The sequence below is a fragment of the Podarcis cretensis genome (genome assembly GCF_951804945.1).
Source record: "Podarcis cretensis genome assembly, chromosome: 10".
In the NCBI taxonomy this organism is placed as follows: Eukaryota; Metazoa; Chordata; class Lepidosauria; order Squamata; family Lacertidae; genus Podarcis; species Podarcis cretensis.
The window spans coordinates 53,297,314-53,324,464 of NC_137179.1; the positions used below are offsets into that span (position 1 = coordinate 53,297,314).

The window sequence follows — 27,151 nt, forward strand, 5'->3', positions numbered from 1 at the left end:
TTTCTTTAAGAACTTGCCATAGTTTGCTGTGGTCAACACAGTCAAAGGCTTTTGCATAGTCAATGAAGCAGAAGTAGATGTCTTTCTGGAACTCTCTAGCTTTCTCCATAATCCAGCGCATGTTTGCAATTTGGTCTCTGGTTCCTCTGCCCCTTCGAAATCCAGCTTGCACTTCTGGGAGTTCTCGGTCCACATACTGCTTAAGCCTGCCTTGTAGAATTTTAAGCATAACCTTGCTAGCGTGAGAAATTAGTACAATTGTGCGATAGTTGGAGCATTCTTTGGCACTGCCCTTCTTGGGGATTGGGATGTAGACTGATCTTCTCCAATCCTCTGGCCACTGCTGAGTTTTCCAAATTTGCTGGCATATTGAGTGTAGCACCTTAACAGCATCATCTTTTAAAATTTTAAATAGTTCAGCTGGAATATCATCACTTCCACTGGCCTTGTTATTAGCAGTGCTTTCTAAGGCCCATTTGACTTCACTCTCCAGGATGTCTGGCTCAAGGTCAGCAACCACACTACCTGGGATATGCGAGACATCCATTTCTTTCTGGTATAGTTCCTCTGTGTATTCTTGCCACCTCTTCTTGATGTCTTCTGCTTCTGTTAGGTCCTTTCCACTTTTGTCTTTTATTATGGTAATCTTTGTACAAAATGTTCCTTTCATATCTCCAATTTTCTTGAACAGATCTCTGGTTCTTCCCATTCTGTTGTTTTCCTCTATTTCTTTGCATTGCTCGTTTAAGAAGGCCTTCTTGTCTCTCCTTGCTATTTTTTGGAAATCTGCATTCAATTTCCTGTATCTTTCACTATCTCCCTCGCATTTTGCTTGCCTTCTCTCCCCTGCTATTTGTAAGGCCTCGTTGGACAGCCACTTTGCTTTCTTGCATTTCCTTTTCATTGGGATGGTTTTTGTTGCTGCCTCCTGTATAATGTTGCGAGCCTCCACCCATAGTTCTTCAGGCACTCTGTCCAACAAATCTAAATCCTTAAACCTGTTCCTCACTTCCACTGTGTATTCATAAGGGATTTGATTCAGATTGAATCTTACCGGCCCAGTGGTTTTTCCTACTTTCTTCAGTTTAAGCTTGAATTTTGCTATAAGAAGCTGATGATCTGAGCCACAGTCAGCTCCAGGTCTTGTTTTTGCTGACTGTATAGAGCTTCTCCATCTTTGGCTGCAGAGAATATAATCAATCTGATTTCGATGCTGCCCATCTGGTGATGTCCATGTGTAGAGCCGTCTCTTGTGTTGTTGGAAAAGAGTGTTTGTGATGACCAGCTTGTTCTCTTGGCAGAACTCTATTAGCCTTTGCCCTGCTTCATTTTGAACTCCAAGGCCAAACTTGCCAGTTGTTCCTTTTATCTCTTGACTCCCTACTTTAGCATTCCAATCCCCTATAATGAGAAGAACATCCTTCTTTGGTGTCATTTCTATAAGGTGTTGTAAGTCTTCATAGAATTGCTCAATTTCAGTTTCTTCAGCACCAGTGGTTGGTGCATAAACTTGGATTACTGTGATGTTAAAAGGTCTGCCTTGGATTCGTATTGAGATCATTCTATCATTTTTGAGATTGCATCCCAGTACAGCTTTCGCCACTCTTTTGTTGACTATGAGGGCCACTCCATTCCTTTTATGGGATTCTTGCCCACAGTAGTAGATATGATGGTCATCCGAACTGAATTCGCCCATTCCCGTCCATTTTAGTTCACTGATGCCCAGGATGTCAATATTTATTCTTGCCATCTCATTTTTGACCACATCCAACTTACCCAGGTTCATGGTTCTTACATTCCAGGTTCCTATGCAATATTTTTCTTTACAGCATTGGACTTTCCTTTCGCTTCCAGGCATATCCGCAACTGAGCGTCCTTTCGGCTTTGGCCCAGCTGCTTCATCAGCTCTGAATCTACTTGTACTTGTCCTCCACTCTTCCTCAGTAGCATGTTGGACGCCTTCCGACCTGAGGGGCTCATCTTCCAGCATCATAACTTTCATATGCCTGTTGTCTTTGTCCATGTTGTCTTTGTCCATGGAGTTTTCTTGGCAGGGATACTGGAGTGGCTTGCCGGTTCCTGCTCCAGGTGGATCACGTTTGGTCAAAACTCTCCACTATGACCTGTCCATCTTGGGTGGCCCTGCACGGCATAGATCATAGCTTCTCTGAGTTATTCAAGCCCCTTTGCCATGGCAGGGCAGTGATCCATGAAGGGGAATTTTTGGTTACGTGTGTCTAATTCACAGAAACTTTGCTTCTGGGACTTCTTTGTTCATGCTGATGTATTTGCTTTGGAAATGTGAGGTTCCCTCTAGTCCACCAACAGTGCCCATCATTTTACCTTTGCTCCATCCCTACTAGAATCTTTGAATTTGCAAGCCAGATGGACATACATTCCCAGTTTGATTTTGTCTGGACCCAAACAGCTTTGCTGGAATCATGATAAGATGCAGAATAGTGACTGGGATCCAATAACTACTTCAGTTTGTATACAAAAAGGCTCAGACACACCCAGTGGGATTTTTGCTCTTAGAATTAGCTCTTCCATTGCTTTGCTTTTGATGATGACCAAACCTCCAGAAGACCTCACTCAGCGCTTCAATTATATGTCTAAATACAAACTCAAACCTACATATCTCTCTCTCTCTCTCTCTCTATATATATATATAGATATATATATACCCAGTTTAATAGAATACCCTGCTATTTCAAAACTACAAATCATCATAGTGAAATCAACAGGAAAAGGACCTCTAGTGAAGCTTAATCATCATAATTGTCTCAGTTATAAAAATGATTTTGCTTTGCAAGCATTCTGGGACATTGTTAAAGCATCCTTGAAAAATAATCCAACTGAAAATTAAAACATTTATCAGCTATGAATAAAGTATATTATTTAAATATTGCTTAGAATTGTTGTAGAGTATACCTGTAATTCATCAAGCAAGTGCTTTAAAATATGTTAGATTACAGCACCTTACTCCCCTTATGAGAGTGTACTTGAATTGGTTTGATTAGTTACACCTCCAATTATACAGTCCATAGCAATCAACCAAAATGAACCACTTATGTAGTTACTTAATAAGTGCACAACCTGAAATTCCTCTCCCAATCTCCCCACACTCCCATCAAAAATACTGCATACTATATCTAACTTAGGATACTAGCATGTACAGGTGTAAAGTTTGTGTGATCTAGTAAATGCTGCCCACATGCAAGAAAGGTTCTTCAGAGGCCCAGCATCTTCTGTTGAACACACATAATTCCTGCCTGTCTTGCTTCCCCATTTACTTCAACAGAACAGCTCCCTTTGAGCATCCAAAGCCATATCCTTCATTCAAGTGTGTTGAAAGACCTAAGTAAGCAGAGGGAATTTCAGTGTTCACCACGGAGACAACCCCTGGCAGTGAAACACTACATCAGCATCAATGCCAATATGATTTTCAAATGCCTGCTTTAAGAAAACTCTTAAGACTGCAAGCCTATACTTGTAGGGAGAAAGCTCCATGGAACACAGTGGAACTTACTTTTGAGTAAACATGCTCAGAATTAAGGGAAGGCCCATAGATAGCTCAGTGGAACCACTCTACTCTCCAGGTAGAGGTTGGAAAGACTCCTGTCTGAAACTCTGGCAGGCCTCAGCCAATCAGTGAAGCCCAGGGTTTCCCCAGCAGCTTTTGGATTACAACTCCCAACATCCATAGCTAGCAGAAGCAGTGGTCAGGGACAGTGGCGGAGGAAAGGGGGGCAGGGTGAGCGCACCGCCCCGGCACCATTGGGGAGGGGGATACCACTGCAGCCGCTGCCCCGGACATGCGCCGCGCACCCCTCACCGCACCAGGCACCACACCCCTGGGACACGCGCTAGTCACACCCCCGTCTGCTCTCCCCCCACGGTGCCAGAGCATGCAGCTTCGCCAGTGGTCAGGGATGATGGGAGTTGCAGTCCAAAAACAGCTGGAGACCCAAGTTTGGGAAACCCGGTGTAGCCAATACTGACAGAGATGAGCCAATAGTCTAACTTGGTATAAGACAGCTTTCTCTGAATTATCCTGTTAAACAGGGTTCTTTCCTTTTAGGGGGAGAAATGAATGAAATAATTCAGAAAGCAACACATGATTGCTTATATTTAATACTAATGATTTAGAAAGGCAATACAAGAGATATGAGCACCTAGATAATGATCTTAGATAATATTTTAACAGTTCAAAACCACCAGTTTGAACTGTGAAACATTGACTAGCCACCTTTAAAAATTTCCAGTGAAGTCAGAATGTAACACCCTGCAGCGCTAGTAAAACTGTACAACAATACAGCACTGGAAGTATGCCATCTTACTGAAGCAGCAGCTTTTTATATTTAAATGTGTTTGTTATGTGCAAAAACAAGAAGTAGCTTACAGTATTTTACCATTAATTTCATTTAAAAGGTCATTGCTTGCAGTCACTGAAAATTCCTAATGTTGTTATTACATATGGCTGTCCAAGACATGCTGAGGAAAACACATGAGAAGTTTTATTTTATTCCACTAGAGGGTGGCCTCCCAAAAGCTGGGCTATATCCGTGAATGTGTACAGTAAATCCAACCCTTTCTCAGATTTGACCTGTTGATTACCAAAACTTCTTGGGGAACTTGCAAGCAATATTTTGCAATCCGACTATTTTTAGAAGTAAGGCAATGCAGATTTGTATTTTGCACTAAGAATATATCTTTAGAGCCCGTCCTATATTTCTGCAAATTTTCAGACTAGGTTTCTGACTTTGCCTAGAAATGGAGAAAAAGCATGAAACAAACTAAAGAAGAAGAAAAATCGCTCAAAAAATCCCAGCTGATTTACAGCTATCCAATGAACTGTACACATAACGAGGAGAAACAAAACTCGCCATTTCTGTGGGTACCTATCTGCTTATTAATTCTGCTGATTCTCTGGCTGCTTGCTTAGTGACTCCATATTTGGAAATGAGCAAAGATGGATTTGGCTGCCAGTCAGTACGAAGCAAAAACCTAGGTATTAAAAGGGGGGTGGAACATATGGAAGCTGCAATACAGTGCAAGGTGTTGCAAGTAAATCACAATTCTGCAAAAAGAGAGAGAGAGAGAGAGAAATGCTTTTTCATTTATTAATGAGCTTGCATAGCCTGAGAAGAGATTGGATCATGCTCTTTGAACGCTCTCTCGGTCCTTGCCCTAAACCCATTAAATACAGCCCAGCGCATCCAATCATGCCTCTTTCTTTGGTGTCTGGGAAAAGAATGCCGAGAAGCCGAGAATGGGTCTCTTCCCCCGCTTATTTGTACCCTAAGCAGCAATGTCATCTAACAGACAGGTTGCCTCCACCAACCAGACCCCAGCAGCTACGTCTTGGCACTCTCCGGCTATTGGCTGTTCTCTGGGGAGTGGAGGGTATTCAGTTATTAATGACCGCTGAGCAGGCAGCACCATGTCAGTGTGACAACTGATCGGGTGAACGATGCACCAGTAACCACCATGGAAACGAGGAGGAGGAGGAAGAAAAGCTAGCGAGCATCTCTCTTTTCTCCCCTCCTCTCTCTCTCTCCTCCTCCCCCCTCCTGCATTGGATTGTGAGCTTCCGACAGCCAGCGACACAGAGCTCTCTGCTCAAAGTAAAAGGATCTGAGCCTGCTGCACGGAGATTTCCCTCCTATTACAGGATCTATAGAGACAACCATCGCCCGCCCTATCTCCTCAGCATCACACCAGCGGTATGTGGTCACCTGAACTAACGGATTCAAATATGCAGGAGGCGTCCAGGACTGAAACTACTCTTTTTGCAAGGTAAGTGCCTTTTTTATCGGAAGTTGTGGGGGGTTTTTTTATGCTGTTTACTATTTGTGCATTTCTTCTCTGCTTTAGTTGAAACCCTTTATAGACTTTCTTCCCCTCCCTCCTCCACATTTTACTCTTTCAGAGAGAAATACAAAGGAACCCCTGTGTGCTCCGAGAGTCTCACCACCTCCACCAAATCCTCATTAATCTAAAACATTTTTATTTTTTTTTATATATTTTTTGCAGGACACTCACTCAGATGGGTGTTTTACTCAGCTAAAACAAAAATGAAAAAAAGCAGTATGTATAATCCGATTCTCGGGGTATTCAGTGCAAAAAATAAAACAGCACACTTTCTCTGTGTTTGGGAGCCAATTACATGAGACGCCGGGCTGCCTTTTTAACCTGCTTCCAATAGCTGGATTACAGCAAAATGCCACTATATGTCACATTGGGAGCTAAAAGCCACCGAGCAAGAAGGCTGAATGAGAATATCGCAAACAGTTATTGAATTTCTGCCAGACTACATTTTAAGGACTGTGGCAAATGACTTATAGACACACATGCATGCATGCAAACACACACACACACACACAGAGAGAGAGAGAGAGAGACAACCCTGACAGTCAGAAAGGCCAGTAGGGAATGTCTGTTGCAGCTGGAACTGACATATGCAAGGTAAAAAGGACAGCATTAACCAGAAGAGGTCTAAGCTTCTGTGGTCATTCAAAGGATCACAACACAATGCCAGCAAGTGCATTTTTCACTGGAGAACACTGTGAGTTCTGACCCTTTATCATATACCCTGTGCTGTTCCTCCCTGCCCCACAGAAAAGCTCAGAAGTGTTTTCTTTCAAAAGGGGGTTGGGGGGAACCTTGGTTTCTAATAGTTCTGCCCCGTTTTGACCAGCATTGCCATTTGGAATCAGCAAAACAGTCTGCTTGAGAATAAAGGCAGAAGACAACCTACCTATAAAGTAGGTAATGGAAACTGACTTGTCAGGCTAGCCTGTGTGTGTATGTAAAACAGAGAGAGAAGGAGAGATTAATATATCTAATGTAAGCAAACACTTGCTACATCCCTTAACATAATACAGCCATTAAAGTACAACAGCAGAAATAATAATAATAATAATAATAATAATAATAATAATAATTAGGTTCCCATTAATATATCTGTTAAGAGGTATCACTTCACAATGAGGGAAAGAAAAATGGCAAATGACAGCAGCTGAATAATATGATAAAAATAGTTTTTTTAAATTTATTTGTTATAGACCTTATACAGTTTGTGGACACGTTTTGAAACCAACTGAGGAGCCACATATCTCCTCAAATGGATCCCTCCTCTGCTCTCCTTCCCATGTAAAACACCGGAGGGAACTTCTTCTCCCATCCCCATCCCCCTTCCCATTGCCAAAGCAGCTATTTTCCTGGACAACTCCAACCCGAAAGTTAATCTTGGTTCTGCAGTGCAAAATTGAAAGGGGGGGAAAGAAACCCAGCAGAAACGACAAGTCATCTTCTCTCTACCTGTCACTTTCTCATAAATATGTCAGGAAGTGGGGAGCTTAACAGTATGTTTGGCGAGAAGTCGATTAATTCAGTTGACCTTTCTAAATGATGGCAATAAAGCAGCCCCAGCAATATGCCACCACATTTGATTGTCGCTCAGATAATGAATGAGTTTTAAGGCAGCGTTCCTTTCCCTGTTCAGGCTAGGAAAGGTGGTGATGCATTTGCTCCTGTTACTAGCAAGCTTGCTTGTCATTCTTCAGAAGCTGCATAAAACCCAGCGGCTTGCGTGTGTGTGTGTGTGTGTGTGTGTGTGTGTGTGTGTGTGTGTTTTCATTTTAAAAGAACCCTTGAGCCTGATTCATCACCCAGAAGCGAAACAACCATTGCATGAAATCTACCTTGGCGAGCACATTTCCTCTCTTTCAAGGAGAGCTGCAAACCTCCTGCTTTCAGCTCATGCAAATATGTTACACTGCAGTAATGAAATAAATCATACTGCATCTTTGGTGATGTATTTAGTGCACCGCTTGAATGAAAGCAGGGTCAAGGGGAGTGGGGGTTGAATGCCCGCGCCCAATACGTACTCAGGACTTTTGTGGCTCATTTTTATGTAGTCAATAACATTCCAAACTGCCTTTGGTCACTTTACGTCTAGGCTACCTTGTTCCACATAGCAGTGGTGTAGAAATAGGCAAATGGTGTGGTAGTATGCCGTAGAGCTTGTCAAAATACCATGTTTGTGAATATCACCCCTGCAAAAAAGAGCAAGGAGTCACACTCATGCATGTCCAAAGAACAATCAAGGTAGTTTTAGCCATGGCTATATACCAATGTTACAGGTGATCCTGTCTTTTGAAGAACATGCTGCAAACCCTGCTGGAATAATGGGATAATATATAATATTAAAGGATGACTACCTGCCTGCAAGCCTGTAAGTTTTAATTTTTTCTCCCCAGAGAGTTGGTAGTGGTATCAGTACATTTGGAACAACCAGGTACATGTGGTTTGGAGGGGTATCTGTTTATTAAATTGCAGCCTATACAAACACACTAGGTAGGTAAGTACCCATTAATACCTCTCCTAGATGAAGCTGGTGTGTTACCAGTGTACCACGCCAAAATTCTCTATTGAAAAGATTAAAAAGATGATGCTCATTGTTGAGATATGTATAAAATTCATGCTGGAGCTGTTAACTGAGGTGAGCTTGTCAAAATGCTGTGTTCATGAATATCACTCCTGCAAGGAGGAAGAGAGGGAGTGCTACTGGTTCATGCCAGCAAATCACTCATTTTTCATCAGGCATATGGACCTTACTCAATCTTTGGACTTGAATTACAGTCAATTACAGACCCACATGCTTTCTCCCAACCAATTCCTGACTAATACATAGTAGTAAACATCTGTTGCCACAGCCAGAAAGGCTGCTGCAACTTTTCAACAGAGTATGCACATACAAGCTCATTCAATAGCTAACTTTAGTGCTAACTCTTGTGAGAGAAGAAGATAAGACAAGCTTGTGTTTAAAAAAAGCAAAAGTAATATTATCCAAAAAGTGGCAACTGATAAACCCTATGGTTTTCCTTTCCAGCATCATAAAAAAATACAGTTTAGGCAAGTTAAGCAGCAATTTTGGGAATTCCTCATTTAATGGCAACTTCTGGTGCTGAAAAACAGATCAAAAACTTTTTACCCCACTGTCAGAAGCTGATTGTTTCCAAACTAAACTTCTAAAATGTGACAAGAAAAATGGCACAATTGATAAAGTGTTTTGCACAAACGTGTTCAAAAAGAGAGAACTTGTAAGAGACTTTTAAATATGTTGGCACAATAATATTAGTCTAATACTACAACTTAATGAAAACCAGAACTAACTCAAGGTAATACAGAATGCAATCACCCTAGCTGAGGAGAAATCACAGTAACACAGAAAAGTTGAATTATAGCAAGGTCAAATTCATCTTGAAAAGAGGAAATGCTGGCCTGTGCAATTTGAAAAAGTAATCTGATATGTTTATACTGATTAGAGATCAGAACTGCTTTTTGTAAGGTATGGCCAATGAGAAAACATCATTTATGCCATTCTTTGTCTGCAGCTGATGCATTAGTCAACAGATGGATGATTTTCCTCCTCCTTTCTGGGTTACACTAGGTGTTGCTCTAGACATTGAGAGCATAGAAACATGATCTCAGTCGTGGTGTAGTACAAACCAGAGTTATCTACCAAGTCCCATCAGACCTTAGCCAGTGCCATATTGGAGTGATTTAGAATAGTTTTCTCATTCCTTGGAAAGAATTTCTAGGCCTTTTCAGGTTGGCACACAATCAGCAACCACTCTGCCAGTTACAAAATAAGATGAACAAAGCTCCATCTGTGTCTAGTAGCAACCTCCTTGAAACCTTAGCTAACTAGGATTTGAATGCTCTGACATCTTTTCCCAACAAACATGCACACTATAATCCCATTTATTATAGGGAACTATAAGAAATAACAAGAGCAGTAAGCGTGTTTGTAGGCTGTCCCACAGCAGACTGCAAGTAGATGCTTAGATAATTAAAACGTTCCACCTTAAAAAAAAACCCCTTCACAGAGAAAAGTAGTCATCAAGGAAAGGGACTCTAGCAGAGCCTTCTTCCTGAAACGCCACTTTTCTGTGGGTGGCTATATTTTTTTTGTTTGATCTAGACTAACACTATATCACATGAGCACTCAATTTAGAACACTGTAGCCCAGTGGCAGATTTGCCATCTCCCCCCAAATGTAACCATATTCATATAATTGCACACCTTTACATTTGCAATGTCTCTTTCTCCATCTACACAGAGGTGCTTCTTTCCATACTCTGTGGTACATACCACCACACAGTGTTGGTTCTAGGTTTCAGAAGGCCCTTGGGCAAAGTGTTCTTGGTGGGACCCCTTCCTCCGGGTGACCCCTACCTCTTCTTCCTTACATGAGTGGACCCACCTGAGTGGGATTGGCAGCAGTCCCCCAGCTGGCACAGGAGCCTTGGCAAGCAACTGGTAATGGCAGCTTCGGGTGCTTGCCTGGATCAGACACATGCATGATAACCAACTGTAGCCCACCTAGACCCCTATCCCTCTATGTCAGGGTTTCCCAAACATGGGTCTCCAGCTGTTGTTGGACTACAACTCCCATCATCCCTAGCCAGCAGGACCAGTGGTTAGGGATGATGGGAATTGTAGACCCAAAGCAGCTGGAGACCCAAGTTTGGGAAACACTACTCTACATGGACAGGTTATGTGTGCATTCTCCATAAGGTGTAGTGACTGTTGTTATGCGTATTATTGTTATTGTTATTATTTATTAAAATTCTGTACCACCCGTCATCTGAAGATCACATGGTGGTTTACAAGATAAAAGCACAAAATGAATACAATAATAATGAACAAAAACAATGCACACCCACCCCAAAGTTTAAAAGGCTTTAGAAGGGTTTTTTTTAAATTAGCCAAAGTCGTGCTTATAGAGAAAAGTTTTCACCTGCCACCTAAGGAGATACAGTATAATGAAGGCACCAGGTGAGCCTCCCTGGGGAGAGCATTCCGCAAGCAAAGAGCCACCACAGAAAAGGCCCATTCTCGTGTTGTGTTGCTGTCCTCAAGATCTCTTTAGGAGAACACACTCTAAGAATCATAGAATCATAGAATCATAGAGTTGGAAGAGACCACAAGGGCCATCGAGTCCAACCCCCTGCCAAGCAGGAAACACCATCAGAGCACTCCTGACTCCACCACACTCCTTGGCAGCAAATTCCACTGTCAAACAGCTCTTACTGTCAGGAAGTTCTTCCTAATGTTTAGGTGGAATCTTCTTTCTTGTAGTTTGGATCCATTGCTCCGTGTCCACTTCTCTGGAGCAGCAGAAAACAACCTTTCTCCCTCCTCTATGTGACATCCTTTTATATATTTGAACATGGCTATCATATCATCCCTTAACCTCCTCTTCTCCAGGCTAAACATGCCCAGCTCCCTTAGCCATTCCTCATAAGGCATCATTTCCAGGCCTTTGACCATTTTGGTTGCCCTCCTCTGGACACGTTCCAGTTTGTCAGTGTCCTTCTTGAACTGTGGTGCCCAGAACTGGACACAGAAGAAGGACCTCGGATGATGATTTCAGATCCAGGTCAGTTTCTACGGGCATAGGTGGTCCTTGAGATATTGTGGTCCTGAGCTGTTTAAGGCTTTATGGGTCGAAACCAGAACTTTGAATTGGGCCCAGAAACAATTTGCCAGCCAATGCAGTTGGGCCAGGATTGGTGTCATACGCTCAAACTGTCTTGCCTCACTGAGCATCCTGACCACCGAAATCTGCAGAAGTTTCTGCAGTAATCTAATCTAGAGGTTACCAGAGCATACACACCAGCTGATGGCATATATATATGCTTCTTATAGGTCAGAGCCTTGGGTCCCCAGTTGTTGGTAGACTACAACTCACATCATCCCCGGCCAGCTTAGCCACTGGTCAGGAATGGTGGAAGTTACAGGCTAACAGCATCTGGGAACCCAAGGCTGAAGAACACTGTGACGACCAAGGGTACGAGTCAGGGCACTCCACCTCATTAAGCAACGCAATCTGGTATAAGAGTATATACCTGGTATATTGTGATGTGAAATGCTGGGGTAGTTTGAGCAAGCTGAATGAATGCAAATGGCATGGGTGACCACCTTGAAAGATTTAACATTTGATAGAACCACCATCAAGATATAGTGTTTGAAAATCACAAGGGCTAAAGGCTCAGTTTAAAAGTTTAGTGGCCTCCATGGAATTGCTTTGATCGCTCCAACAGGTCAATGACTTGGCAGGAATAGACTGTAGGTGGCAATTTATGAATGGGCACCTTAACATAAGGTCTGTCAAGTGCTACCATAGTTTTTGCCTTACAGCAGCATTGAAAGGGGGAGCATGCGATACAGCTGTGCAAATCATGGTGGCTGCACATAGAAACCACCACTCATACAATCAGTGCTTCCCCACAATCCCTGCCAAGTTGCAAGCCCCACATGGGACCACAGAACATCTGAACTGGGTCCATGACTTCCTAACCTACATGCTTCCTTGCCAAATCATGCCTGTCTGTATTTGTGGAAACAAAAGATGCAATCCAAGAAAATCAGCATTAAAGTAAAGCAGCGACATTATGAGCAACTGTTGCTGTTCACAGAAAAGGCATAAGCCAAATTCCATTCTGGCAAAAGCCTGCTGACTTTTAGAGATTTAAAAAAAAAATCCTCCACAGTATTTATATCAAGCTGGGTAACAGCTCAGAATAACATATCTGTGAATCTGTTACAATCATGTTAAGCGAAAAAGAAACCACTTACCAGTATCCCTTGCTGCTAAAAAATCTCTATTTAAACACTGCAATAGTTGAACAAAATGCTAAAGAGGGTGGTGGGGGGGGGGAGCTTTTCAAAATGCCTACTATTTACTTGCATTATCCCAGGAGCCTTTACCGGGAGGCTCTTGTCATGTGAATAACTGCTGTGCAAGAAAATGCATTATAATCTACAAAACATTTTGTAAGGGGGAAAAAAGGTTAGGTTCAACCGTAGCGAGAATTCCCTGGATATCTGGCTACCTGCATTAAGGAAAAAAATGACTGTTTGCACAGTGCTGTATCTAGGGGCCTGGCAATTTTTGCAATGGCTTGCTGAATAAATTAGAGACTCACAGCATGTAACTTACATATGAACAACTACCAAAAATATCCACTGGGAATTGCTTCACCACTCCACTTAGAATTGAAAGCTACAACAGTGTAGGAAGTGTCAAAGGAAAGAAAGCAGAAATAATCCCCTTGTGTTCCCCATGCAAGAAGGCAGCAGGGGAGTGTTTGAATCAACGTCAAGGACTAAGAGAGGCTCTGCCCCACCAACACCACCTAGGAAGAGTGGAGGAAAGGGCAAAACAACAAGTTAAAATGTTTTCCCCGATAAGCATAGACCTAGTAATTGCTTCAACCCTAAACAGAGGTTGGCTCAAACTGATTGCCTCCAGCAAACCTCAGTTTGTGGAAAGTACAGATATTTAAATTATATTTTGTTTCTGCTATATACAGAACATGGTATCTCTGCTGTAAAATCTCTATATATATTAACATCCTTGCTTTTTAAATTTCATTTTCTGCCTTGAGTTGGATGCCTTTGCGCAGGACAAGCTCAGTCCACATGTAGGTATTTGCAATAGTTAAGTGCAAGAAAAGAATGTACAGCAAATTGCTATGCGTGCAGCCCAATCCTATGCACGCTTACTAAGGCATAAGTGAGAAATTAAATCCCAATGAGTTCAATGAGGATAACTTGTAGGGATGATCGCGGAGTGGGGAGTGGGGTCCGGAGGGAGCACCTGCACGCGTGACCTTGGGGTGCGGAGCACACACACCCCTCACAGACAAAGCCACGGCTGTCTGAACACCGTGCCCTCTGTCTAACCCTTTGCGATCTCAGTAGTCTGCGGTGTCCTGTCTGTAACCTTTGTCTCTGAGACCTTTTGCCTCCTTCGTCATACACTGTGCAAGGGGAAAATGATGCGGTGGGAACAGGTGCCAAAATAACTTTGTACCACCCCACAATCTCGGGACCGGAAGATGTGTAAAGGTCACAGCCCAAAATGTATCTGCCTGGTTTGCATATTTGTGTCAATAAAAGGAGGCTCCACAGGGCTGGCCAGCAGCTCGCTTTCAGCTCACCTGCATTATCAACTCCTGCCTCACATCCATCACTTCATAACTCCCAAGCACATGTTCCTAGTGGCAGTGGCATGTTCCTAGCTGCAGCCACTCTTTATAATCCTATGCATGTTTCCTCAGAAGTATACCCCAGGAAAGTGTGTGTGCACAGTTATGTGGGACTAAGTCCAACTGAACACAGCAGAACTTACTGCTGAGGAAACATACATGAGAATAGAATGTGAATCGTCTACAAGTGAAGCATGGAATCGTTCCACAAATCAGCATAACGATGATATGTCACATCCCCTTAGCAATTAACATGTGACAATTGTAATGGCATAAACCGTAAGAGAGTGTGCCTCTTCCCCAGGGCCTGGTGAAAAGTCAGCCCCAAAGTTAGTTTAAAATATTTCATTCTAAGCAGACATTTGCTGACAGTGCCAATGATCGGGGGTCACACATTTTGCCAAGCATCCGTATTTCACATGGATAATTTGTGAACGTGTCAGAGATGTGTGTGGCTAATAGCAGATATCTGACAAGTCAAATCTCTAAGAGATTTTCTTCTTAGCTAGATGGATCCAGTCTAGCGCTGACAGGTAGCATTGCCTGATTCACCACAGTTAATTCTCATCTACCCACAACCTAATGACCCTAAATAAAGCAGCTTCCCTCTGACAGTTCCTTTCTAGAAGAAAATGTGCCATGAAGGTGGAGGGAAGGAGAACATGCTACAGAAAAATATGTAACCTCATCTCTCCAACAACAACAGACCTTCCAGAGGTTCCTATTTTAGAGAGATAGTCCTAGATTTACAGAAGCCACCCCAGTTTCTGATTTGAGCCTGCAATGTACCACTTTGCCTTAGGACATCTCTATTTTCATCAGAGAAATGTTGGAGGGCATGGAGTTATCCGACCACTGAACCACCTGAAGGCAGCCCTCAATATGAAAGTATTTAATGTTTAATGTTTTATTATGCTTTTATCTATTATGTTTTATGTTAGAAACTGCCCAGAATTGCTAGGGCAACCCAGTCAGATGGGTAGGGTATATTAGTTATAGTTATAGTTATAGTTATATAGTTATAGTTATAGATATAGATATAGTTACAGTAATAATAATGGAATAGGACATCCCTATTTTCATTGGTGAAATGTTGGAGGGCATGCAACAACAGTTTAACAGAAAAAGAAGCACTCTCACTCGGACTACAAAGTCTTACTCGGACTTTGTAGTCAAAGGGGCAAAATGTAGGATTAAGAAAAACTAAAATAAGAGGAGGTAAGTTCTGTTAGTAAGCCCTCTGGTACATGTAGAATCAACCCAAGAAAAACACTGTTTGTGGGTTTATGGTTTCTGCAAAGCTCAGGCAATGTGACTCAGACAACCTCACTGTTATGGAGGAAAGGGATCATTTAGCTGTTTCTCAACAATGATGTTTCCTTCGCCCTGTCCCACAACCAGCCTAACAGCCCCAACCAATGTCCTATTGGCACAATTTGGTTTGTCCGGAGAACAGCCAGACAATTAAGAGGGTTCTAGCAGTCATTTGTATCTTCATCCTGTTTACCTATTGTCTAATCTAGCCTTGAGTAGGAACAAGGTGTGGAATCACACCTTATACCCCTCAATATAGTGACTGGGAGTAGGATAGGTTGGCAATATGTCAAAAAATTCCCATAAAGACACAAACCAAGGGGCTTGGCCTGACATAGTGCTTGGGCTATATCTGATCTTAAGAGTCAGTCCCTATCTTGAATGCCAAGCTTAGGTGGAATTCATTATGAAGAAGAGCATAGTTTTTCAATAATAAATAACTCTGGGAAGCTGCCAACCCTCCAGGACTGCTTGAAAAATTAACCACTGGCTTATGGAGCCACTACCCTGGACCTTGAGAACCAGGCAGGATTCATTGTTAAGATACAGAAGAGAGAAGAGAAGGAAAGAAGAAGAAAGGAGTGATTCAATTACTGTGGTGACATATGTTTGTATGATGTAACTAAAGTAAAAAGTCATTTCGATACACATACATTGCTATGTGGCGATCCTGAACAAAATTGACTTTACAGTTAGTCCCACTTATTTCAATCAAATTGGCATTGAAACAGGCATGCTGATGACTGCAGCCTATATCTGCCTTCAGGTATTGATTTGAATCACTAGGGCTTAGCTCTGGAGCTTGTTTTAAACACTAAAAGCCAAGTCCTGGGGTACTTGAAGCAATTGTGAAAACAGAGGTCACTGGAGCACATGCAGAGTGTTTTGGCTCCACAGAAACACTGTAGCCAGCTCACATTTGTAAGATACAATGGTACCTTACAGATTACAGATGCTTCAGGTTACAGACGCTTCAGGTTACAGACTCTGCTAACCCAGAAATAGTACCTCTGGTTAAGAACTTTGCTTCAGGATGTGAACAGAAATCGTGCGGCGGTGGCGCGGCGGCAGTGGGAGGCCCCATTAGCTAAAGTGGTACCTTAGGTTAAGAACAGTTCAGGTTAAGAACGGACCTCCAGAACGAATTGAGTTCTTAACCAGAGGTAACACTGTATTAATGGCATGGTGTACTAGGACAAAGGACATTATTCTATGGCAGGCTCAAACCTCAGCACCTCTCATTTAAAAATGCAAACAAATTAAGACGAATGATTTCAGCCCTGTGATTAGACTTTTAAAGGTCTAATAGGATGTTTACCTGGATACAAAGGTATGAGAGAGGGAGGGAGGAAAGTAGGCAGGTAGAGTTCATTCTACCATGGTAATTGTATATTGTGGTTCGAGGACCCGACCCCCGCGGAGTAAAATGAAGACACAGGGACACGTGATATAAGGTTAATGGGCTAGAAAAGGCCACAACTTTATTGATTACAGCAATGAAAAGGTATTGGCTTAGGCATTGGATCGCGAAACAAGTGGGTTTATTCACCAGGGGTTCATCACCTGTTGATGCTGATCCAACTATAGGCTCACCCCTGATGTCACCGAGGGTCGTGCCATGGCCTCCCGCCAAGCAGGCTTCGGACGGAATACACGACCGCCAGATTCCATTAGAAATTAGATACCCCTAGAAATTGAAGGCATAGGCGATGGCCACACCTAGCACTTCGACACACCACAACACATTATTCCAATGCCTAACCTACCCACCAATACCACCAAAAAGTTGTGACGATTGCTACGAGGTAGGCGAAAAAACCAAAAAGCCTAATGCCAAATGGAAAAACTCCTACCAGGCCCCCCGGGCAACCGGGGCGACCAACCTAAGGTCCATAGCAAGGCCAATGACCTAAGCCCTAACTCAAAGGGAGTGGAGGGTGGGTGACTCGCCCAGGACGACAAAGAGAAATGAGGCCGGGGGGGAGGCTGGCACTGCAGCATAAAGGCTGCTGGACACGCCCCCCCCCCATGGCACCTGGTTGGACAGCCACCGGGGGGGGGGCGTGAGTGCCAGCCAGGTGAGCTGGAGGCAGGGGGCAACGCCCCCTGCTAGGAGCGGTGCTCGGGCTCCCGTCCACAACCACTCCCCTCTCTTTCAGGGAGGAGAGTCTTAAGATAGCCCAATATGCAATACATCAAACAATTCAGTTGATGTTTACTCAGAAGCAAGTCCTATTGTGTTCCATGGGGTTTACTCCAAGGAAAGTGTGCCTAAGTACTGAGCTGCACAGTGCAGGAGTTTAGGACAAAAAGCATTTTGTCTCAGAGGTTCTATAAAGGCAGGAAGGCAATTGTAGCAGTTGCCTTCTGGGATCAGGCAAAGATAAACCACTTGATCTATAGAAGGGAAGATCTGAAGACCCAGTTCCTGTCCGCGAGAAAACTAGAACAATTTCTGAAACCTTCTAAAGCTTTCTTGATGTTCATAAAGCCTTGCCTCTTCTCCATAGCCAAGCTAAATGGGGGCAAAAAGATTTAAGTCCTATACATAACACTTTTTAGAATACTATGTAAAACTCTCCTCAGGCAAATATGTCACAGAAAGTACTGCACTGTATTTTTTCCAGCCTAGCATGCACATATTTTAAAACGACTCTTTTAAACAGTACTCACCTTTTGACATCAGAAACAAGGACCCACTTCCCCTCCTTCATCTGCTTATTGATTAAAAGGTATATTCAAGAATCAGGAACAATGTCTATAATTATTATTATTTTTCTGTCTTACTCTAACGGTTTTGCACCTGCAAATAGGAAGGCAGTGTGACCGAACTAATATAAAGATGTTCAAATACCACATTCTAAAATGCAATATTATATCATGGTATATCATGATATGAGAGTCAACATGATACAGCGGTTAGAGTCTTTGGACACCCAGGTTACACATTAAAATGTGAAAACTCCCTGGAGCAGCTTTGACCAGGCACACTCTCTCTGCCTAACCCTACTTAGCAGGGTTTTTGTGAGGATGTAATTGGGGAAGCCCTGTATATCACAATGTGCTCCTTAGGAAAAGATTGGGATAAAAAATTGATGGATCAATATGTAGAATAAGATGGGAAGGAGATCTGGGGTGGCCCATTCCACTCTCACAATGGAACAGGATTTGTAGTTGCGTTCTATTATGGCACCAACTCAGTCTGGAATCCTTAACAATAAATATCCCTGCTTTCATTTATTTTATTGATTTCTCTTTCAACGTTAGCAACATTTTGATATGGTTCTGTGAAGGACTTTGTTATTGGGGAAATTTTATACTGCAAACAAATGCAACAACAAAATAATTAAAATGCAATTCTCAGTAGTACGTCAAAAGAATCCTACCTAATTTTCAGAGTGCCCTGAGAATTGCTGTCATTTGATTCAACACCACCTTCAGTTAGCAATGGCATCACTCCCTTTGATTCTACTGCATGCAACAGGCCCTTCTTTTCATTCCCTTATTGGTCTTTATATCACATTTCTTGCTGGGAAGCTCATCACTTTGGCTTGACCCAATTTCAGCTTGCTAGATTGAAACATAAGGACTGCTTCAGAGCTGTGGTTTACCCAACAGCTATCCATCAACCAAGCACAGTGGATATGAACCCATGGGGAAACAAATAGAGTCCCTGAAGGTGGGGGTGCGGGTGGATTTCACAAGTGTTTCCTAGTAATGAACTTGGAAGGAAGAAGGAAACACTGGAATCAGCTGCCTAGGGAGACCACAAAGTATTTCTTTGAAGGTTTTAAATCACTGGAATATCAGATAGCCTATCCCAGGATTGTGAAGAGCTGGTTGATCCAGTGGTTCTGTTCTATCGTACATTTTTTGTCTCTCCTTTTTATTTTCTATCCAGAGTTAGCCTTGAAACTCATGATCCTTCACTAACACCACAGACACCACAGAGACATTTCTCCTTTTGAAGCACTTTATTCTGAAAAGTCTTTAGAAACAGAAATCTTTAAAGTAGGGATGGAGAACCTGTGGTCATCCATTTATTTTATTTTTAAAAAATTCTACCCCCTCTTAATCATAGATCATTGGGGTATTTGAATCCTAGCCTGAGCCAAGGTGTGTCACAACAGGAGCACCACCACCATGCAAATATAGAGTAAAAGTTTAAGAAATGTGCCCCTAAATGCATGTTTGGGTTAAATGTGGGTCCAGGGGACTGAAAAGGTTGAAAATATCTATGGTAGATGACAATTCCAGAGTGGATAACAATAAAACGTAAATGAAAACATCAGCATCAATAGCATACAGTAGGGCAGAACAAAATGTTATTGGATTTTAACTGCCATCTGTCCCCACCAGCCCAGGTAACTGTCAGGAATTATGGGAATTATAGTCCAACAGGGTCACAGGTTCCCCTTCCCAGGTTTTAAATGATACTCTCTTATTCTTACAGGCTCACAACCCTGCAGAATGTAACAGGGTGTTCAGTTCCCTACCCCTGGTTTTAAAATGAGCAATATCAGAAAATTCTACCTCATCTCATACAGAAAAGTGGCAGGTACAAAGGTTACGTTCATATGGGCTTTTCTTCTATGTTTTTCTTTACTTGGGGATTTTCACCTGCTCATATTCTTTTCCATAAGTTAAGTTAAAGGAAGCTGTTTGTATCTGACCTGCACCTGCATTAGTATAAAGTAAATATTTTCATGCAGTCATGCTGTGGGCAAGGAATGAGAAAGCCATGCTCACTGGAAATGCCACAGCATCACACTCAGGTGAACATATGTTTGGTACTTTAATGGGTAAAGCATGGGTCAACATGATCTCACATATGGCTAAAATCTCGTTCCTTCTGTGGTGTTGCTCACAAAACCAGTTCGGAATAGAAATAATGTTTGTTGACTAGATCTGGACAATCATTGTTGCATGACTATTCTGCTATGATCATAATTTGCAACTCAAAGTATATTTTTGGTGCCACCACAAAGCTGTAGTTGTCTGCTTGGGGGTAATAAATCTGGGCTCTGAAGCACAGTATGACTCCAAGACTAGCAATGCCCAGCTGAAGACTCTTAATCTCAGTGTTGGGGGGGTTGAGCCCTGTGTATTATTATTGTATTGCAGGGTGCTAGGCTAGATGACCCTCCATCTCTATAAGTCTGTGATTCTGTGAAAATTAAGATCTGCAGCAGTAGTTTTGTACTGCTAGAGGACTCAGCTGTTTGAACACAGGAAAAGGATTGGTTCCATTTCCTTTGTCATTCCTGCTTCAACCAATCTTTTGTAAAGACAAAGCTGGGAGATTGGCGCAAAGGCATGATGATCTTTTATGCAACGGAACTAAACTTGGAAATGAAACAAAATTCTAAAGCAGAGACCTGGCCTGAGTCTGTACTTGAATCTCTACTCAGCCCCCATCTACTCTGTCCTCAATTGCCCCTCCAATTATCTTGTAAAACAAAAACAGGATTTCATATAAAATGTCTCAATCTTCAAATCACCAGGAAATGGCATTCCAAGATGCAAAACTTTACAGGATTTGAGCAATCATCTGGTAATCAGTTTCTGGATAACTGGGTGTTGATTAAGTGGGGCTGTACTAAGTATCCATCCACTATTGTGAGAAAATAACTGTGCAAAAAGTCAGCAAATGGAAGAAACTACTGTTAGAAAAAAAGTATTCCTCTCAATGAAGGAGAGTTAGCTTCCTTAATATTTAATAACCTGCTAGACATGGGAATAAATCACGTGGAATTAAACACATATTTCATAATAACTACATAGGAAACCAGGAATGCACTATCTGTATTGGTAGAACTTTCATACGGTAGAATAGAAATTGAATTGTGATAGCCTTTACCAAATGATCTGATTTAATCTACTTTTGTTCAAATGGCTAATTTGCTAGACTACCTAGCTTTGCTGGCCCATCACTATGCTGGCCTCTGCTTCATTTGTGCTTTTTGACAAAGCACTCAATAAATTGATGCTGCTATGGGCTTTAGGATGCGTGAATCTGGTAATCCTGCCAAGTGAAATGGCATCTTTGTAGGTTTCTCAACTGGAGTTACTACCAATATGGAGATGCATCCAGATTCATTATCAACTAAAAAGATAATTAAGAGAATGCAAGCAGCCCAGCTTGGAGGAATGGAACTGCATAAAGGAGCTAAAAACAAAAAGGCATAAACTAAGATTAATGCCAGTGAAATAATAGATTGGAAGCAGTTTTCCATTTGCCAAAAGATGGCCAAACCTTCCTAGAAAAACACCCTCAATATCTTGCTGTGGAGATGAGTGCAGGTTGGGACATCAGACTTATGAAAGGAATATCTAAACATGGTTACCACTTACCAGCCTATATGTCCAAGAAGGGGGAAATAGTTGCAATCTGATATAGAAGGCTCAGGATTCAAGCTCAAATACAAGATTTCTGAAGCACGCTTCAGACCCCTGTACTAGCAAGCCAGGCTAAATAAGGGACTGAAATTAGTGCCAGCTTTAAGTTGCTTGGTCCCAGAAGTCTCAAATGTGGTAGAATCTCCTTGTTCACCCATGGCCTGGGTACTCAACATGAGACAAAGGTCTTAATTGTAGCAGTTTCTTTCTGCTCATCATTACCATCTACCACCATTTAATGCCTCTAGGCAACAGCACTTCCTTGAGCTATTTGTGTACAAGAAGCATCAGATCATCAGTCCCTACACTCCTATCTTTCCCTTAACAAATTGCTGTGACTAATCTCGGCTTTGGATTCGGGCATCATGTCAGAGGGTACCTGCCAGGGCTGTCAGCCATGAAGGAGTCACTCTACTGTCTTTGCCTGTTTACCTTCCCCCTTTGGGCAGGGACAAGAACAGTGCCGGATTTACATATAAGCTAAACAAGCTATAGCTTAGGGCCCCACTCTCTTGCCCCCCCCCCCGAAATTTCACTACTAATATATTTCTTCTTAATTTTATTTCAGTTCAACAATTACTTTGATAAAATACATGTTTTGCTATGTGCAAATGGCTTTAGATACCTAATAGGTCCATAAATTACCATATAGCATATATTCAACACAAAAAACAGCAACAATTTGTTGTTGACAAAGGACAGCTGGGCATATAAAGGGCCCCATTACCTTCAGTAGCTTAGGGCCTCATCAAACCTAAATCTGGCCCTGGACAAGAGTGAGGAGAAAGAGCAGAATCCCTCAAATGCTGGGCGCTATCTCTTTAGGTAGTTGTTTGGATTTGGCCCAGAGAGAAAGGCAGGGAACAAAACTGAAAAAGACAGGGCGCTACAAAACCTGGAGCTAGAACTGTTTGGATGAGTTGTCCAGTATTAATTACACTGTGTAAGTTGTAATGATCAATAAAGTTAGGCCATATCTGTGGCGCTATTATAACAGCTTGGGAGTGGCTGGGGAAACCATCCAGATGGGTGGGATATACATGAATAAAAAAAATTATTATTAATTTGTTAAGGGTGCTGAAAGTTGTTAGGAGACTCCTATTAGCCTCACAGAGTAACAACTCCCAAAGTTTCCTGGGAAGAGAGATTGATTGTTAAATCACTCTGGTGACAGCACCTCTGAGAAGGGAATAAGGGATTTCCTAACAACTCTCAGTATCCTTAACATGAAACTTCCCAGAATTCTTTGGGGGAAGCTATGACTGTTAAAGAGGTATAATAGTGCTTTAAATGTATGGTTCGGATGTGGCCCTAGGAAACAGCAAGAAAACGAAATCCTTTGTAACGAAACCTATCTTGGGGTCTTCTCATCTTTCGCCTTTAACTGGCTTTCATTTGTATATGTATTTGTATTTGTTTCATTTGTATTTGTTTCATTTGTATTTGTATTTCATTTGTATTTGTTTCTGTATTTCCCACAGAAACATACCACTGCATAATAATATGTTAAATTGTTTTTTTCATTTACTCAGAGAGGGACAGCATGCAGACAAGAAGTAAAGATTAAGTAAAAACAATTTAAAAAACGAAACTCCTCTACTGTATAGTAATTACAATAATTAAAAGTGACAGCATAGATCCCAGCTTGAGCCATGATTTTTTTTTTCCTTCTTGGAAACACCAACCAAGACAGGCATTCATTCAAGTAAAATATATTTTATTCATTTTGAGTAAATGTTAATACCTCTCTCTGTGTTAATTGCACTTCCTATATAGACTGGAGAGAAAAATGTCTTTGATATGCCCATGATCCAGCAGACTGTCCCCGACAAAATGTTCTAGTATAGTTCCACAGGTTTTTTTCACTAGAGTAAGTTCATTCAGTCTTCCTACATTCACCCTTCTATTTTACATTAACTCAGTCCTGGTTCCTTTCATAAACTAATACAACAGTCTTACACAACACAAAAGGAACATAAGATGCTGTAGGGCACAGCCAGATGGGAGAATTCCCAGATGCCCTGTTCCACATTTGAGGCCAAAATAGGAAGCAGCACCAGGGAAAAGAAAGTGACCTGGTTCACACAATCAAATCCTGGTTGAAGAAGCCAAGACATGAACAAGCTCCTTGCACCTTTTCCACAAACCAGAAAGCCACAGTTAACCAGTTTCCTGTTACAAGTGAATTTGGAACTATGATTATTGCCTTCCACACAGGCCAACATCAAACCATGGCTTCATATTCAGGATTGTTTGGAAGCTACAGTTAACCACAGTTAACTATTAACCACAATTTCCTAGTATGCATATAATGGTAGGCTATAATTAACTGTGGCTTCCTGGCACTGAGCTCATGGCAAATGAATGAAAAATATGGTTATATCAAGCTAATATAGGTAGATTGTGTGCTTTAAGCATTTATATGCAAGGATCCTGACTTAAATTGGAATATTGGACTAAGATACTTTTGCCTATACAATGGTACCTCGGGTTACATACGCTTCAGGTTACATACGCTTCAGGTTACAGACTCCGCTAATCCAGAAATAGTGCTTCAGGTTAAGAACTTTGCTTCAGGATGAGAACAGAAATTGGGCTTCGATGGTGTGGCAGCAGCAGGAGGCCCCATTAGCTAAAGTGGTTCTTCAGGTTAAGAACAGTTTCAGGTTAAGTACGGACCTCCGGAATGAATTAAGTACTTAACCCGAGGTACCACTGTATGTCTGAAACCTGGAGCAGTATACCAAAAGGCAAGTTCTTCTGTATACATGTAGGAGCTTTGTGGACTCCAACTCTTATTTCTACTGAACTCCGCAAGTCCATAGCCACACCTCCTCCTCCTCCTCCTCCATATTACAGATTGGATCCAGACTCAATTTGTCACACTTGAGTTCTTTTAAAATTAGCGAGACAAGTTTGTGATGACCCACTTAAGCTCTTTGATACCCTGCTGTGTGTCAAACACGGGAGCTACACTTTTCACAGTTTTTCTCTAAAGTTCAAATATTTTTCTTTAGCGGAAGTCATTCTTTAGCAGACACATAGATTCCTTCAGAATTGAATGCATGCAAAATGCCTCAATTAGGCACATTTTGTGGATAATGTGCAGTTACCTTTTTGAAAAAAGTATCAGGATGCAAACATGTCTGAGACCTTTAGTCTCTGACATGGACGCCCAGGTTCCAAATGTTAAATACATGAACACCGACTATAACTATTAATTGCATGAAGAGGGGAAAGGAGTCTGCATAAGCTCAACAAGCAGTCAAAAGAATAAAGAGCTTCAGACGATGCAAGTTATGAGAGATTCAATGTATGAGGCCTAATGCTGGACTCTGGAAGGGACTCAGATAATTAAAACTTGGGCTGGGTTCTAGATGTATTGTAGACTGATACATGAAAGTGAATCCCCAAACACTCTGAAACATATTATCATCCTATAAAACAGATTTTATTCTACCACATTATGTCCACTTAGTCTAGGAATCAACAGTTTCTGAAGAGTATACTAGCAGAAGAGCCCCTTTAGTAGGAGATAAATGCTCCCAGGACAAACTGAGCCAGGAATCACCAAAGTTTAGCTCCAGAGCCTGATTTTGGTATTATGAAAACATAAAAGAAAAGTAAATGACCTTTCCCTCTCCACTGCGCAATCACATCTAATTTCTTCATATGTGAGATTAAAGAACTTTCCAAATCAAACATTGTAACTTTGGGTTGAGCCAGTGTGGTGTAGTGGTTAGGAGCAATGGACTTGTAATCTGGTGATCCGGGTTCGATTCCCCGCTCCTCCACATGCAGCTGCTGGGTGACCTTGCGCTAGTCACACTTCTCTGAAGTCTCTCAGCCCCACTCACCTCACAGAGTGTTTGTTGTGGGGGAGGAAGGGAAAGGAGAATGTTAACCGCTTTGAGACTCCTTCGGGTAGTGATAAAGCGGGATATCAAATCCAAACTCGTCCTCCTCCTCCTCTTCTTCTTCTTCTTCTTCTTCTTGCTGTAAACTTCCATGCAGAAAAGTAGTTTTGCTTATAGAATAATAGCTTTCTTCCTTCTTGAAAATACTGGAGGACATATCATTTCTTCCTCTTCTTGCATGTATCCAACCTTTGGGGCTTTGGTCTGATCATGATCACTACACGTCTTCACGAACGGAAGGAGATTTTGGATTGTCTCCTTTTTGATTCATCTAAGTGCCACAGTGTCTTCTTTTCCAAGTTTCCCATCTGGCATATCTATCCATCTTTGGTCTCACTGTGTTCCCTTCTTTGTCATCTGTCATGCTTCTGTTCTGTACACAGCTCTGAAATTCGAGCTGTAAAGATCAGATTCCCCCTTCTCCTACTGTAAGAGTGAGGTGTGAACAGATGGACAAGCTTCTGCTGCCTTCTGGATATGCTTGGAAAAGGACAAGGGCTGAGAAGCAGAGAAATCTGGCAGCTTCTCACTGCTCCTGCCAACATAACAACATGGAAGCACCATCTCTGACAAAACACCAATGGTGGACATTTAGACAGAAAAACATCCAAGTCAAAAATAGCAGCAGCAATTTGCATAGTCATTCCAACAGAAACACTCGCACCAACCAGCTACCTCTATTTTCTTGACTCGTCTCATGTTTCTTGTAAAGACAGAAATAGACACTGAAAACTTAATAATCAAAGCATGCATCAGCATCAGCATCATACACAAACCCTTTAAACACCAAGCCAGAAGAGAGAAGCACTGTTTTAGATATAAACATTGCATTGTCATAGTGGATCACCTTCAGAAGTAGATGATTAAATTATTATTCTAGTATTTAATTCAATCAGACTGAAGAAATAAGAGTGCAGCCCAAACAAATAGCATGTTTGTAATCCCCTGGGCTACAATACAGAACAATCAGTTCAAAAATAATTGGGGAAATTTGTGCTGTGTTTAGAAAAGAATTCATTTCATTCTTTCATTCAACAATTCCATGAAGAATCATTTGCTTAATGGCATTTCTAATACGCTATATATTTATTCAAACTACTACTTAGTGTATGAGGAAGGAAAACAATTACCATGGATGTGAATCCTAATAAAATATAACCAAAGGTAAGCTAGTATATCATTTGTCGATTTTGCAAATTGCACTTAAGGCATCCTTTTGTTCCTTACTTATTCAGCTAGTTAAAATGCATTGTATCACTGCTAAATCAAACATTTAAAAATGCATTTGGGAGATATTAAGAAAATGAAATATGCACCCATATCTTTTTTAATATTTTAGAATTAAGAATGTTTTAAGGTATTTTAAATGCTATCTGATCACCCATAAAGTATAGGTTTGACGAGTTCCTGCAACTCAGCAGCTTGTGGTACAGACATTAGCAACTGATAATGCTT

The 27,151-nt window shown here is 41.7% G+C and overlaps 2 protein-coding genes across 5 annotated transcripts in view; one reads left to right on the plus strand and one right to left on the minus strand.

The window, feature by feature from the left end:
- Positions 1-27,151, minus strand: part of IMMP2L (inner mitochondrial membrane peptidase subunit 2) — a 468,990-nt gene that overhangs the window by 253,637 nt on the left and 188,202 nt on the right. The gene's annotated exons all lie outside the window — the stretch shown is intronic.
- LRRN3 (leucine rich repeat neuronal 3) overlaps positions 5,391-27,151 on the plus strand; it is a 45,161-nt gene continuing 23,400 nt past the window's right edge. For both annotated transcript variants that reach the window (XM_079994185.1, XM_079994184.1), the window contains exon 1: positions 5,391-5,799. The gene's annotated coding sequence lies outside the window, so the exon portion shown is untranslated. The remainder of the gene's footprint in view (positions 5,800-27,151) is intronic.